The following is a 16,492-nucleotide window of genomic DNA, read 5'->3' on the forward strand; positions in this document are numbered from 1 at the left end:
GATAGATAGATAGATAGATAGATAGATAGATAGATAGATAGATAGATGGATATCATTTGGTAGATGAGACAAGCCCCACAAAGCCACACATATGCATTTGGTGCACAGGGCAGAGCTCCAGATGCTGCATACTTTATTTCTTTTCTCTGGCAATTTATATCTTCTTAGACAAGAGTTTTTAATAAAATTACCTCACAGATAAAATATTGCACAAAATGGGAGTTATCGAAGGATGCCAATAGTAAGTCAAAGCAATGTTACATTCTATGTAAGCTCATTATAAGTTCAAAGCAACAGTTTCACATTGCCTTGCTTTATCATAGTGCACACCTGTGGCTTCATCTTTGGCCCTGACATAGAATGAATGTTTTTTTCTTGATCAGAAATTTGTTTCAAGCCTGCTTTCTTAACCTAGCGCAATTCACCTGCAACACATGAAGGTTTACAGAGCTCTATTTGCACCTTAATTCTATAGAAGGCTTGAAATTACTTGTACAAATTTAGGAATTCTAAAAACCATTATCAGGAATTATGAAATCATCAATTTGTCTACACAGTATTACTACATGAAAGTACATCTTTATATTGATTCGTCAGTAAATCTTTCCAATAGGGTGGGCTGATGCTCAGGGATCATTAAATTATGTAATAGTGACAAGAAAGGCCTCTCAGCAACAAGAAGCAATCCTGAGATGAAGTCTCTGGTGACCTTGCATCTTGGAGCTCACCCCATGCAAACTGGTGGGCCATCTCCAGAAAACTCATTTGCATGCCCTAGTCTTTCCTAGATAGCTTCTGACAGTGAAGATGTCAAAGTGGATGTCATGTCTTGTTGCCATGATACTATTGGTAATTTATGGAGAAATTACAAAGCCACCAAGTGAGACCCAACTTACAAGTCAGATATTGAAAACACCTCTCTACCCTTCTTCCATAATCTTCCAAGAAATAATTGGTTTACGCCTTCCATACGTCTTTTCTTTTTTAAAAATTTAAGGTTTAACTTGTTTTTTGAGGGTTTTACACACAGAAATACGTGTATTTTGATCACATCCACACTCACAAGTCTCTTTAACTCCATCTGAATTTCTTCCATTTTATTAACATTATATCTTCTCCTCTCTCTCCTCCTTCCACTCTTCCTCCACCTCTTCTTCTTTTGTTTTTAATCATAACCCTCTAAGTCTAAAAGTAGTACTACCAAGATAGACGTGAATGCAAAACTATCCACTAGATCAGCCGTTCTCAACCTTCCCAAGGCTGTGACCCTTTAATACAGTTTCTCATGCTGAAGTCACTACCAACCATAAAATTATTTCATTGCTACTTCATAACTGCAATTTTGCTACTGTCATGAATCAAAGTGTAAATTTCTGATATGCAGGATGTATAATAGGCGACCCCTGTGAAAGCATTGCTCAATCATCATGACCCAGAAGTTATGAACAACTGTACTAGAACATAGTTAACCTACCTGAGGCTACATGACTGGAAAAAAAAAGTGTTTCTTGTTTCTCTTCTCCTTTTCGTGAATCCTGTTGGTGATCACCCTTTTATTTTATTGCCTTTATAGTTTTACCTTTTTAGAATGCCATATCACTCGAGTCGTATGGCATACACCCACTCAGTCGCCACCAACTGCTAACAGTTTCTCAACCACTGGGGAAGGCCTCATGTGCCTCGCTCTCTTTGATATTGCATTAGAGACTGGCCTGAACTTGTACTGGTCTGTGTAAGCATTCATATATGCTGTGAGTTTATCAATACAGTTGCCATGGCATTTTCAGAAGACAGTGTTTCACAGCAGTCCTTTCTGACCCTGGGTATTTAATCCTACATCCTCCTCTTATCCCCTGAGCTTTGGTGTAGGGCATATAATATAGATGTCTCGTTGGTGGATGAGCACTGCACAGAGATTTGTTCTCTGTACCTTGACAAGCTGTAAGTCTCTGCAGTAACTGCTGCACACTGTCAAAAGAAGCTTCTCTGACAGGGATTGACAGTTTGTTTTATCTATGGACATAGCGGTAAGTTTTCAGAAGATCATTTGATACTATATCAATTTAGTAAAATGCCAGTAATAGGTTCTCCTCTAAGGCATATGAGTTTCTCAACCACAGGTTCTTGGTCAGATTTACAGTGCCATGCACAAGTTTCCTCCTGTGAAATGGATCTTCAACCAAACCAGAAACCAGTTGGTGACTCTTATAACATTTATACGACCATCACACACATGGGAATGTCTTATCTGGCCAATGGTTATTGCAGCTCACAAGGTTCACATCCAAATAAGATTGTTGCTTGTAACGGCCCGTTCCTTTGTAATGGCTTGTTCTGCTACTTTGTAATGGCCCGTTCTGCTGCTCCAGTCCGCAGGTCAGGGTCTAGCAAGAGAGAGAGTGGGGATGGAGGGGTGAGAGACACAAAAGATGGATACAAGACAGAGTCTGGTCAAGTCTCTTTAAGTCTCTTTTATTTAAAGGAAGGTCTTGGGTGTTTTTACTCTTTACCACTTGATTTGCCCTCGTGGACAAGCTCAACTGAAGGCACTATGTCACATGCCTTGTAGCCATGGATACCAGTGCACCTTGCATCTGGGGACACTAAACAGTGTAACAAGATGTTTATCAGAGTGTGCTCAGCTGTTGCGGGCTGTTGAAAACAAGTCTCTTGTCAGGGTATATGGCTCGAGATGGCTGTAAAGATGATAGCTGTTGGCTCCCAACAGTTGCTGACTTCCCCTCCAGAAGCCCGAATGGCACTTTCTGGTACTAGGAGAGCTAACCAGCAAGGACTAAACTTTCAGGTTGAATTTAGTTTGTTTTCTTCATGTCCTGTGGACAAAATATGTTGTGTCTTTAACAGTAGAGCCTCATCATGTTTGTGGGTAACCAAGAACAATGGCAAAAGCCTGCATTTCCTTGGGGGGTCTCTGGGAACCACCAGCTTGAAGGGAGGTATTTCACACCTGGCACTGGAAATTTTCTTTGACACACTATAGCTTCTGGAAGACTGTCTCCATGTAGACTGACTCACTTAAACTGTCTCTCTCTCTCTTTGTATTTGTGTATGTATGCATGTGTTGTCACTCCATATATATATGAATTTAAATATATATGTGAATGAACATGTGTCTGTGTGCGTGTGTGTGTGTATGTGTGTGAAAGGTTATATAATAATAACGAAGACATAGGTTCAAATGGAAAGGGCAATAGGGAGGTAGGACAGACAGAGAGAGGACTAAATAAGACTAAGGATGGGGAAAGGGGACAACATATGAAATGTAAATAAAACATCCAATAAAAAATTTTTAAAAAATACCAAATGGAAACATCAACCTAAAATTGGAATATATATATATATATATATATATACACACACACACACACACACACACACATACACACACACATATATATGCATTTCTTCCTTTCTGATATTGAAATGACACATAGCATCCTTATTTTCAATCTTTGATTAGTTTCTACATAGATATTTCAAGTGAACTCTAATGTAACGACCCATTCTGCTGCTCCGGTCCGCTGGGTCAGGGCCTAGCAAGAGAGACAGTGGGGACGGAGACTGGAAGAATGGATATGAGACAGAGTCTGGTCTGGAGACGAGACAGAGTCTGCAGAGTCTGCTCCGCTCTTTCCTTCAAGTCTCGCCTTGAGTCTCTCAAGTGCTGGGATTAAAGGCGTGTGCCACCACCGCCTGGCCTTGATTGAAAGGAAATCATGGGTATATCAAGATAATTATCAGAGTGTGCTCAGCTGTTGTAGGCTGTTGAAAACAAGTCTCTTGTCAGGGAATATGGCTCAAGATGGCTGCAAAGGTGATAGCTGCTTTCTGCTCAGAGTCGGCTCCCAACACTCTAACAGCTTTTTAATTTTATTTTCTATCATTCAGTTTAATTTATTTGTGTATTATGTGGTACATGACTGAAGGAAGAAGTCTGTTTCCAGTATCTTCCTCAATCACTCTTTACCTTATTTGTTGGAGGCAAGATCCCTCACTGAGCCTGGACACTAGTAATTTTGCTAGGTCAGCAAGCTACAAAGACCTTTCCAGCAGCCTTCACAGCACTTAGATTACATGCAAACTTGGAGGCAGCTAGCATTTGTTTGTTGTTTGTTAAATGGGAGTTTGTCTTCGTGCTTACACTACAAATGTGGGCAAACTAAGAGTCTCCCAGCTCTTGAACTTCCAGTCTTTCTGCTTCCTCTTCACTGGTGCTTGAACTTCTGATCCTCCTGCCTCCACCTCCTAAGTGCTGGGACTAGAGGATTGTGCTATCAGACACAGTGTACCGCATGCTGGGGGTCAAATCCAGGGCTTCACGCATGCTAGACAAGCCCTCTCCCAACCGAGCTACATCTCCAGCTGTCTCCAGAGGCCTACTTCCCTCCCTTCCCTATCCTTCCCCTCTGCCTACCTTTTCTTTTTTTCCTTCCTTCTTTTCTTTCACAAAGTAACACATTTTCTAAAGACATTTTATGCACCCTAAGTTTTGGTTGGTTTACCCCTACACCCCTCCCTTCCTTCTCCCTGCCCCTCGTTGTCCTCTGCCCTCAGTATTTCCCCCTTTGCTGTCATATTGTGTACTCTTTGAAACATGTTTTTATTACTCAGGCATACAGTGATGCATATGTGTGTGGCTGTATGCGTCCATGACTGGAGTGTGTTGATCAGAGCACAGCTTTGCAGGAAACAGTTGGCTTTTCTTCTAAAGAGTATGTTCCAGAGGTTGAGCTCATGACCTCAGGCCTGGTCCACCTGCTGAGCACCTCACAGATCCGCATATCACACTTCCTAGTGTTTTCCCACTCTTTCCCCCTCCCACCCCCCTTAATGACCCCTCTGGTTCCATACTTATTCTGCCTATCCCTATACACCTTTCATAATGAGTCACAAGCTTAACTATTTTGCCAAATTTCCTTATCTTTATACATTAGAAAAAATATTTATTTACATCCCAAATGCTGACCCTCTTCTGGGTCCCCCCTCACAGAGTCCCTCTCCCCATCCCCATCCCCTTCTCTGAGAGGGTGCCCCACCCTGAATGCTCCTACCCTGGCACATCAAGTCCCACTGAGGCCAGACAAGGCAGCCCAAATGGGGAATGAATTCTCCAGTCAGGCTACAGCTTTAAAACAAAGGCCTCTCCAGTTGCTGGGGAACCAACATGGAGCCTGAACCACATAAGTGCCGGGGCCTCGGTCCAGCCCATGTATCCTTGTACATTTTAAGATAATCAGAAAAAATGAATTTCAGATTTAGAAACCAATCTCAATCTATACATCCAACACTACTTAAAACTTTTATCCATCAAAAAAATAAAAATTAAAAATTAAAATAAATTAAAAAACAAACTTGTATCTGTCATTTACAAACAAAATCAACTAAAACAAAATTTAAAAAGCCAACCTATGGAACTTGTTCATAGGATAGGCACATTTTTTTAAGTACTTTACTTGTTGCAACTTGAATTCCTCACGTGTGTGCTCCTCAGAAGTCTGGCTTCCTTCAGGAGGAAGGAAGCAATAATCTCACAACAATAAAAAGGTATCACAAAGTACATTCGTTCACACTGAGGGAAGCTGAGTGTCTAAAAACAGAAAGTTGAGGAATGGGTGAGGGTGTGTGAGGGTGTAGTACAGCGGTAGGAGATAAAACTCTCCAGCAGTTACCAGTGAAGAGAAACCTTTCCACAATCCTCTTTATTTTCTAAATGTCAGACAACGTATGATGAGATGCTTCTCCTGCTTTCTATTACACCCCAAGGATATATTCTTGAAGCACAATTCAAATACAGTGCAGCCACTGTGGCAGTTCACCAAATGTAAGATAAAACACAGTGAGTAACTTATCTTCAATCCCATATTTCCCCCCAACATAATATTTTTATTGACTTTTTGGGAATTTTATATCATGCACCCAAAAGTTTACTTATTTCCTAAAATTGATGTTTACTAATTAGCTAAACTCCCTAAAATCACCCAAATCAAATCCTCCTTTTGATGTTTTCTCCTCATTTGCAACTTTACACATAGAAGACTGCATTGCCTAATGCAGTCTCCCAGTGCAGATGAAGCAAGACCTCCTTCTAACTTCTCAGCCCTCATACCCTGCACAACTCTCCTCCTTGTGGATTTAGTGTTACATTCTTTGCATTTTTGTGGTGTTTTTAGTGATGATTTTTGCTGTGTAAGTGGCTTCCATGAATAATCCTGAAACTGCTGTTATTCTACCTCATAGGGAAATACATATGTTGAAGTAAGAATGTACACTTAACATATTTTCCCATACCCACACACCCCCACACGTATACACATGGTTAAAAATAAAGTAAATCTCAATATATATGTAAGTATATGTACTTATATATGAATATATGTATGAGTCAAGATAGTAGGAAGAAGGGGATTGTATTATGTTGAACTCCACCCCTTCTGAGGCTTTTCAGAGTATTAACCCAGGACATTTATGTAAAGTGAGCTTATCTGGATGAAAGAACTTTGTAGTTATAATTGGGGATCTAGAAATGAGATCACCATGTATTAATTATGTGACTCTAAATCTAACTACAAGTATCCTCTCAAGTACAGGAAAAACAAAAAACAAAAAAGAGGGAGAAAGTTAATGAGAATGAAGGTAGAGCTGGAGTTACATCCCGATTATCCTGCCAATAATTGAGAATATTGAAAGTCCAACATGCATGATGGTGTTTGGTTGCTAACTCTGGAGCAAGGAGCTAAAAGAACGTCTGGTCATGGCCTTCTGTCCCTCTCTGCTATCCGTACTGCTGCGCTCTAGCTCTGCCTTGCCAGCGTCTCCGTATCCCGGGCTCCTGTGCAGGACTGTTGTTCTAAGTTTCTGATCTTCCCAGTGATCGAGTTGGGGGAAAGGTTTAAAGTCAACTGATTGGCCTGAGATTTGCAGTGGGGAAGGAAAGCAATGGGGAAATTATGAATGGGACCACATGAAAGGATTCGAGTTGCTCTTGTGGGATGTTGTGCTCTGTGCTTCACTTCTCCATTTCAGAAGGCATCCCCCTGTTTACCATCGGCTTCCTGTGGACGTATAGATCGTTAGTTGCCCTCTGTGTAAACTCACAAAAGCAACCCAGAATCTACAAAGAAGGAGAAAAGTCTCCTGCTGTGCTTGAACTGAAAGCTTGAGTGTATTCATGGGTTGGTTATTTCTAACACAATGTCTCCGCCTGCAGGAGATAAGCAGCAAGTACACCCTTAAAAACAGTAAAAATAAAAGAGCGACTATTCTGTGGAACAACCTGTTGAAACGGACCCCTGGATCCCAGAAAGCCTTCCCATCCATGTGTTCTCTTCTTGGTATGACTTAACTTGAGACTCACCAACTAGAAAAAGGAGTATCAAAAATACCTTGCTAGTTAATTGCAAATGATGTTGTACTCAAGAAATTTTGTTCCTTATTTTACTCAGATATTGTTAACAGAATGCATGAGATCCGCAGCCTGATGCACCTCGGGATGTAAGAAGCAAACCTCAAGAATAATCAGAAATTATATAAATTGAAGGCATGTCAGGACCTCCTAACCATAGTAAAATCAAATCTTGCATATTCCACCTCACCTGGAAGAGAAACGAATGTACACAACTGGGAAGAAGGAGATGTGCTCTCTGGTTGCTTGCTTGGGATCTGCAGGCAGCAGAGCTCACAGGGGCTGTACTGCCTCACCCATCTGCAGGTTCACACAGACTGTTAGCTGTGAATTGTACTTCACGTTAGAAAAGGGATTACACATGACTTTAGCTGAAATGCCCAACAGTGAGGATATGAAACCTGAAGAGACCACCTCCAGTAGTCAGACAGGATCCCCAGTGGGGGGATGGGGACACCAACATACATAACACTACATAACATTTGATCCAAAGAAATACAAGGTCCAAGATAAGGAGAGACCGAAGGATGAGACCAGCGACCGGCCCATTTTGAGACCCATCCCATGGGCAAGCACCAATTTCTAACACTATTACTGATGCTATGTTTTGCTTACAGACAGGATTCTAGCATAGCAGCCCTCTGAGAGGTTCTATACAGCAGCTATCTGAGACAAATGTAGATACCCACAGGCAAACATTGGACAGAGGTAAGGGACCCCTGTAGAAGAGTTAAAAGAAGGATTGAAGGCCCTCAAGGAGATGGCAGCCCCACAGGAAGATCAACAGGGTCAATTAACCTGGACACCGGAAGCTCCCAGAGACTGATCCACCAACCAAAGAGGCTGGTCTGAGACCCCTGGTACATATATAGCAGAGGGCCGACATGTCTGGCCTCAGTGGGAGAGGATGTGCCTAACCCTGCAAAGACTTGATTCACCAGAGTAGGAGGATGAAGAGGGCTGCCCTCTCAGAGATGAAGGGGAGGAAGATGAACTCTGTGAGGGGAGACTGGGATGGTAGGCAGCATTTGGGATGTAAATAAATAATACATATTTTTTTTTTAAAGAAAAGGATCTTCAGAAAAGCCATTGGTTGAGACAGCATACCTGCTTTGGTCATGCATCCTGGCTGCTTTGTAGATACTAAAACTATCAGATTCAGTAAGAGTATCATGAACTGGAAAAAAATCACAGCACAGATTTATGGGATTTTGATCCAAGGCTAATTTTTTCCTGTGGGGAGAACCAACTCTCCTGTAAATAGCACCTATGGGTATTTAGCCTTATTCTAAATCAGCTAACTATGAGAAATCAAGTGACTACCCATCCAGAGCTACCCATTTTGTGTCAGGATTTACCAAGTCATAATATCAGGAGTGGCCAAAATGTATCCTTTGAGAAGATGGACAATGAACACTCAGCCCTGAGCATGAGCAGCAAAGGGGCTCTAAGTGAACTGCATAAGGAGTATGGTAGCAGATACCCATGGACTAATACCTAGAACCTGTATGTTAGGCTTCATAGAAGAGAGGAAATAAGGTGGTAAGTGAAATTAACAACATGAGTTAGTGGAATTTAAGATAGATCACCTTGGATAGCTGACTGGACACCGTATAAGCACAGTGGAGCTTCCAGGAGGAAATGTAATGACCAAATATCTTGATTTGGGGCCAGGGAGGCCCACATCAGATTTCTGACACATCCTTGGGAAGCAAGAGATAAAGACAGGAAAGTCTTGCTGGAATACTCTCCTGGCCCTTTTTCCTATTCCCCAGTGCAGGGATCCTCAGGCTGCCAGATCCTGGTCCCCCTGTGAAGGGAAACACTTCTGCCAGAAGACACAGAGAGGTGTCACTGAACTCTGGAAGCTATAACCTGTCACTTCACAAACTTACCATCTAAGGACAAGCAGGTTAAGATACCACCTCATAAGGAGAATGTAGAGCTTCTATGGCACAGGGAGGGAGGGAGGGAAAGAGGGAGGGAAGGGAGGGAGGGAAGGGAGGGAGGGAGGAAGGGAGAGAAGGAAAGAGACAGAGGGAGAAAGAAGGAAGGAGGGAGGGAGACAGACAAGGAGGGAGAAAGGAATGTGACAGTTATTCAAGGAACATATATGAATTTCTTGGGGACGTCCCTTGCACAAATTTGATGGTGAATTGACCATGTCAATTCAAGTCTGAGAAAAGCATAACAGATAGAGTTTCAGATAGCCATGAAAGGAAGATTGAGAACACAACACCATGGCAGATGTCAATCTTGAGAGAATTACTAGATAAAGGTGTGGGGAGTGAACTGAATAATGACAGAGATACAACTGAGATAAATGTGATTCTATTACTGGGTACAGAAAACCGTCTGGTATAATCCAACAGGCATTCAGAGGAACTCTGAGCAAACTAGAAATGGACGCAAGTTCTCAAGCAGAAAAGGACACTTATGAAAAAATATATCTGTAGCTGTTATAGTTAACAGTGGCAACTATAAACTCACTCTTGCTGAGGTCAGACAGAAGGCAGTGCTCTCTGTTCTCCCCACTCTTGGTCAATGTCACACTACACACCTTAGCCAATGTAATAAAGCAAGAAAAGAGAAATAAATGCTGTCTGCGCATTAGGAAGGAAGACATGAAGCTATCTCTACAGATGGCATGATTGCATAGGTGATAATGTACAAAAACACCACAGCATGAGCCAAAATTCCATCAGGCAGGTAACCTATAAATAGCAGACATTTGTCACTTACAGATGTGGGAGCCGTAAATATAAGATCAAAGCATTGATTTTATAGATTTAGTCTCTGGTGAAGCTTCACTCAGCTTCCCAGATGGAATTTGAACACATCCCTAAAAAGAACATGAGAAGACAAAGACAGAAGGTAGCTAATTCCTTGAAAACATATCAGGGGTTCTGACCTCACTCTTGGTACTGCTACCTCTTAATGGTATCACCGTGGGTCTTGCATTTGAACATACAAGTTCTAGGGAAGCCCTACATTAAGCCCACAGACATGATTAATACAGCCATAGAATTAAAAGATGTTAAACAAAAGTTGTTTGCTTATTTATTGACAGGGAAAAACTGGAATTCCATATTTAAACCAGCATATCTCCTTCAGCAAATATCTTCAAAATTACCTTGGTAGGATTTCTATAGACATTTCACTAATCTATTGATCACATTTTTTTATAAAGGTGATTTAGCACTATTGAGTCTTCCCATGGTGCATATTTCCCAATTCGTTTGGTTATTCACTGGTTTAATTTGGTGGCTTTCTTCACACAGACCTCATTCAGTAGTTTTGTATTTATGCACCAGTTGCCTTCTGCCAGTGAGCTGTATGGCCAGTGATGTTCCTTTCAGAAACAATGGATGATACCACACAAGGATTTTCTATCAGGGAAGCTTGTGCAAGCTGTAGTGTCAGAGTTTTCACTGGAGGGTCATGCAGACTTGCCTGACTTTAGTCTCAAGACATTGTATAGTCAGATCTGATAATGTGTTGCTCAAATTTACCCCATCAATATGAGATAAAGTAGACATCCAATCAAAAACAACTATGAGGGACAGGGGACAAATATCTGATAATAAAAATATCTCACCTAGAAGACAGTTATCTTAAACATGGGCACACAAAACAGCAAGGGGACAAGAAATGTGAAGCAAAGGTTATTAGAGCTGAGAAGAGAAAAAGAAAAGTCCATGGTTATGACTGGAAAAGTTAACAGTTCTTTCTGAGAATTCTGTACAGAAGTTACATAGAAAACTAGTCTGGTAATAGGTACAGAAGAACTAAACAAATACTGTAACCCAGCACAATACAGTGAACAATTTTAGAACCAATAATAGCGTTCCCCTTTAATGAACAACCCTTGCACATGGGCAAAGAACACATCTTGAATTACAAAGACACCTCAATAAATCTGAAAAGTTCAAGTGTATTACTTTATTTGGGTGACCACAATGAAATGAAGTTAGAAATTAGTAACAGAGAGTCACCGAGTCAATCTCCTAAATGTTCAGATACTAGCAAAACATATATACATAATGCATGTGTCAAAAAAAAGTCTCAAGAGAAAGGCATTGAATTGAGTGAAAGCAAATATGAACACATCAGAATCTATAGGAAACAGCTAAGCAGTTTTGGAGGCAAATTGAGTACATAAATGCTTATATTTGAATATGAATGTCTCAAATCCAAGTCACAGCTTCTACTTCAAGAATGTGGAGACGTTGGCTTGGGAGGAGGCCCCATGGGTGAAGTGCCTGCTGTGTAAGCATGAGAACCTAGGCTTGGACCCCCAGCACCCATATCACAGTCAGGCATAATGGCACATCATAAGAGCACTGGAGAGGGTTGGGGTGGAAGGAGGAGGAGCAGCGGCAATGGCAGGAATGATGGGCAGAGACAGCTAGGTCTTTAAAGCTCACTGACCATTCGCCTCAGCCAAATAGCTGAGTATGTTCTAAATCAGCCTGTGGCATCCACGTTCACACACAAACACACACACATATATGCACATACAGGCAGTTACATGCACATACAGAAACAAAAACATACACACACACACACACACACAGAGAGAGAGAGAGAGAGAGAGAGAGAGAGAGAGAGAGAGAGAGAGAGATTGAAAGAGAGATAGCGCTTAGAAAAAAGGATGACAAAATGGATATACAAAGAATTTACTACTATTGAGGAGGAAGAGGAAGAAGAGGAAGAGGAGGAGGAGGAGAAAGAGGAGGAGGAGGAAGAGGAGGAGGAGGAAGAGGAGGAGGAGGAAGAGGAGGATGGTGAGGAGGAAGAGGAGGATGGTGAGGAGGAGGAAGGAAAGGATGATGATGAAGAAGAGGAGGAGGCAGATAGTGATAGTAATAAAGGGAAAATGTTAAGAGAGACGGGTGAATTTTCAACACAATATCATGAGTGAAACAGGAAGATCATGATAGAGGACATTATATAACAAACAAGGACTGTGAACAACTCCACACAATACACTCCACAACCTTGAGGAAGTGAACAAAGTCCTCAAAACATGCAAGCCAAGACACTACTTAAATTACCCTGAAACAACTAAGAAAATTTAACTCATAGCAAAATGTTTCTGAAAAGAAACATCCACATCTAGATATTTTATAGAATTCACATGGCTCTTCCAGGAATTAAAATATCATAGAAGATTCCCTAACTTGTGTAATGAAGCTCACACTACTTGGATTCCAAAACCCATTCAAAGGCAGTACAAAGAAAAAAGTGAAATGAAAATTTTCAGAAAAATATCTCTCATAAATACATGTCCCCAAATCTTTAGTAAGATATTAAACAGAACTCAGCGATATTTTTTTAATTACACAATGTAACTAAATAGGTTTTATCCTATGGAAGCAAGCCTATACTTCATCATTTGAAAAGCGGTCATATCAAAGAAAATAACATGATTCTGTTCATAAATGCAAAAGGTATATAATAAAACTCTATATCTGTTTATGGTAAGAGAATCTAAATGAAACAGCCACAGCTACTCTAATTCTTAATGATGAAAGACCAGATGCTGTCCCTGTACAATTAAGAACAAGGTAATAATGTCCATTCTCACTACTGTATTCATTGTACGGGTGAAATCTAAGTAGTACTTTCATTTTGGGAAGGGCTCCATAAAGTATGCAGAAGATAAGTTGCAGTTTGATAAGTATTTTCAAGCCAAAGATCTGAACAGAAATTTCATCAAAGAGACTATACAGATTACAAATAGCCACAAGGGGAGCTGTTAAATTTCTCTACCATTAAATACACATGGGGTTGGTAGTGATAAGAGATTACACACTTAGCAGAAAAGCGAAAACAAAATACACTGGCATTAAATAGTACTGGTGAAGTTGTGTAGACAAGTTGACAAATATGTTAAGAGAAACTACAAAATGGAAAGCTGGCAGTGTTAAAAGAATATGAAAACTGCCTTAATATCTTGCAAGTTATAATCTTGGATATTTATCACAGAGAAATGGAGCTTAATGTTTACTAAAGATCCTGCTTGATACTGTTCCTGGAACTTTTATTCATAGTAGCCCAAACCCAAAACAATTCACTAGTTCTTCAATGGGTAAACAGAAAAACAACCTGCTGTACTCGTAACACTGAACAGGATTTAGCAATGAAAAAGCAGACAACTGATAAAATATAACTCAAATAAATAAATTGTGTTTAGTGCAAAAATCCCACTCCTTGAAGACTAAGTGCTCATGTTTCCATTTATATAACATTTTTTAAAAGTAAACAACACAAAATCAGAGTCAGGAAAGATGGATAAGAATATTTGCTGGTCCTTCTGATGACCTAACTTTGGTTTCCAGCACCTGTAACAGGTGTAACAACTGTCTGTAACTCCAATTTCTGGGGACCAAATGCCTCAAAACTTCTCAGGTGTCTGCACTCACAACACACACACACACACACACACACACACACCTCTACACATAATTAAAATTAATACAATGAAATTTTTTTGAAACCACAAAATGAATATGGAGAATCTGTTGGTGACAGTCACAGACAAAATGACAGTGGGGAAGAAGTGGGTGTGGTTAGCCGAGTGAACAGGAGGAAGGTCAGCATGAGTCATCTTTGCTATAGATGCACATTGCATGCAAAACAAAGTATAACACAAGGATACATCAGTAAAGGACCATGATAGCAACATCTGGATTTTAATTCTGCCAATATCAGTAATAATGTATACTGTAGTTTTGCAACCATTGGGTGGTTATAATCGGATAGTAAGGGGAAAGGAGAAACATGAATCTCAATCTTTCCAACCAAGGATGATTTAACATGATTTTCAAACAAATTCTAAATAACAAATGGTAATTCGGTTTCTATTAGCCTTTTTGTCTAGGGTCTCACTTAGCTGGAAGTCAGCTTTCTTTGCAGCAAGGGTACCATGAGTGTTGCTTAGGTCCTTGGTCAGAAACTCTGCCTGAGTTATCGAATGACAGTACAGCAAGCAAAGTAAGCAAGCCAGGCTGACACCAGTCCCAGCGATCTTATTCCCAGCTGCCTGCAGCTAATGTTGTGTGAGCCAGACGGAGTGTGTTCAGAAGCCTTCCTCCAACTGCAGATTTGGTGCAAAGGAAATGCTTACTGCTGTTTTTAGCCACTAATTTCAGAGTGGTTTATTACGTAGTGATGGATGACTGGGAAAAGTGAAGTTTTGTTATGAATACTCCCTGGAAAAAGTTAAAACATTTTAAATAATTAAAACTTGTGGGAGCACTAATAGCATTTTAAAAAGCATCACCAAATTCTTCAAGCCTAGCTTTATTCCATTAAATCTCAGGGAGGCTTCAATATAACCGCCATAAGACCAAATAACATGTTGGGTCATTTGTTTAAGGAGTTTTATATCATGTATAGGCACAAGACACGATTTTGGTGATATAGTTTGGACATTCAAATGAGATGTTGTTTGAATTTGGTTTTGTGATCCGGATTAGCTGAAGTTGGAATATATTTGAAATAGTTTTAAGATGTTGACACATAATTATTATCATCTACTTAGAGTTATAAATTATTACTTGCAGATTGGTCTTTATGAACTATACATTAGTGTGGCTTATTAAACTAGATACTTTTGCAACTATAGTTGATGTGTTAGCTGCTTGTCTAGTTACCGTGTTAAACTGTCTGAGAGAAAGGAGGAAATGCTACTGTTTGACTCTTAGTTCAAGAACACAGTTCATGATATCAGGGAAGTAATGATGGAACTGGTCACAGGGTGCCAAGTAATGAGAAAGAGTGACAGGCACTGGAAGGCCACTCTGACTCTCCCTTTACTCAGTCTGGTACTGAAGTCCATAGAATGGTGCTGCCCCCAGTTAAGGTGGGCATTTCCTCCTTAGTTAACAACTTCTAGATGAATCCTTACGGGGATGCTGGCAAGTTTGTCTCTTGGGGGATTCTAAATCCCGTAAAGTTGACAATCGCTATTATCTATTACAACTAATTTCTAATGTAAACTCGTTTATATATTCACTCCCACTACCTAGTTACCCTGGCTGCAAATGCTTTCCTGTGTTGTCATTCATTTCAATTCTACTAAAATACCCTGCCGTGTTGTCGTGGTAGACATAAAAAGACTGAGTGCAAAATCAGAATGAACAGAAAGTAAGGGTTATTTCTTTTTGCTTTCTGTTTGTCCTGCAAACAGTCAGTTAAGTATTTCTTAATATCTGCCCCCACCTTTCCCTAGTTTAAGCTTCCTCTACCTGGAAATTCCTAGTTTATCTGCTTCAGAGAAGTTTTCTGATTTTCTCCTCAAATATGAAAAGAGCACATGAAACTCTGGAAAAGTCATTCCAAAAAATATTCATAATCTCATTGCCAAAATAAAATTACTCCAAATTTCAACTTCACTTTGTCAGAACGGATTCATTGTTCATGCAGTTCCACCCACGGAGAAACAAAGTGTGTGTTCCCTGACAAGGTTAACACGTAATTTTCTTTAAAAATGTTTAACTTCATTCTTTTGGAGACCTGGTCTGGATATGTGGCATGAATTTCTCCATCTTCTTGCTTCTTAAGTGCAGAAGTTGCAAGTGTGAGGTACCATGCCCAGCAATAATGTGCAGCACAGCTTCAATCCCCTTTAGTCAGAACACACTTTCCTCTTTAGCCATTAATGATCAAAATGAGCGAGTCCCGCTTGTGTTAATTCTGCTGTCTCATTGTTTTATTCATATAGACACTGCAGGACAAATCAGACTATCTTGTGTCTTCCAATAATAGAGAAATTGGACAAGAACTTTTCTCTCTATGTAAACGCAGGGAACCCTTGACACTGGCTCTCGGTCACAAGTGTGTGGCCTTTGACCTGCACTTGAGGTTTTGGACCAGCAGGGGGCATGCAAGCTCTAGAGCGCTGGTGCTAGTGGCCATTGGGGCGTGGCTTCTACAGCCTTGATGGGCAGCTAGGGAACTGTGCTGGCGAGAATGAGGTAATAACGGGCAGACCAAGGAGAGCGTGGGACAGTTCGTGTGTGTGTGTGTGTGTGTGTGTGTGTGTGTGTGTGTGTGTGTGTG

The sequence above is a fragment of the Grammomys surdaster genome, unplaced genomic scaffold (assembly GCF_004785775.1).
Source record: "Grammomys surdaster isolate TR1022 unplaced genomic scaffold, NIH_TR_1.0 198, whole genome shotgun sequence".
Classification (NCBI taxonomy): Eukaryota; Metazoa; Chordata; class Mammalia; order Rodentia; family Muridae; genus Grammomys; species Grammomys surdaster.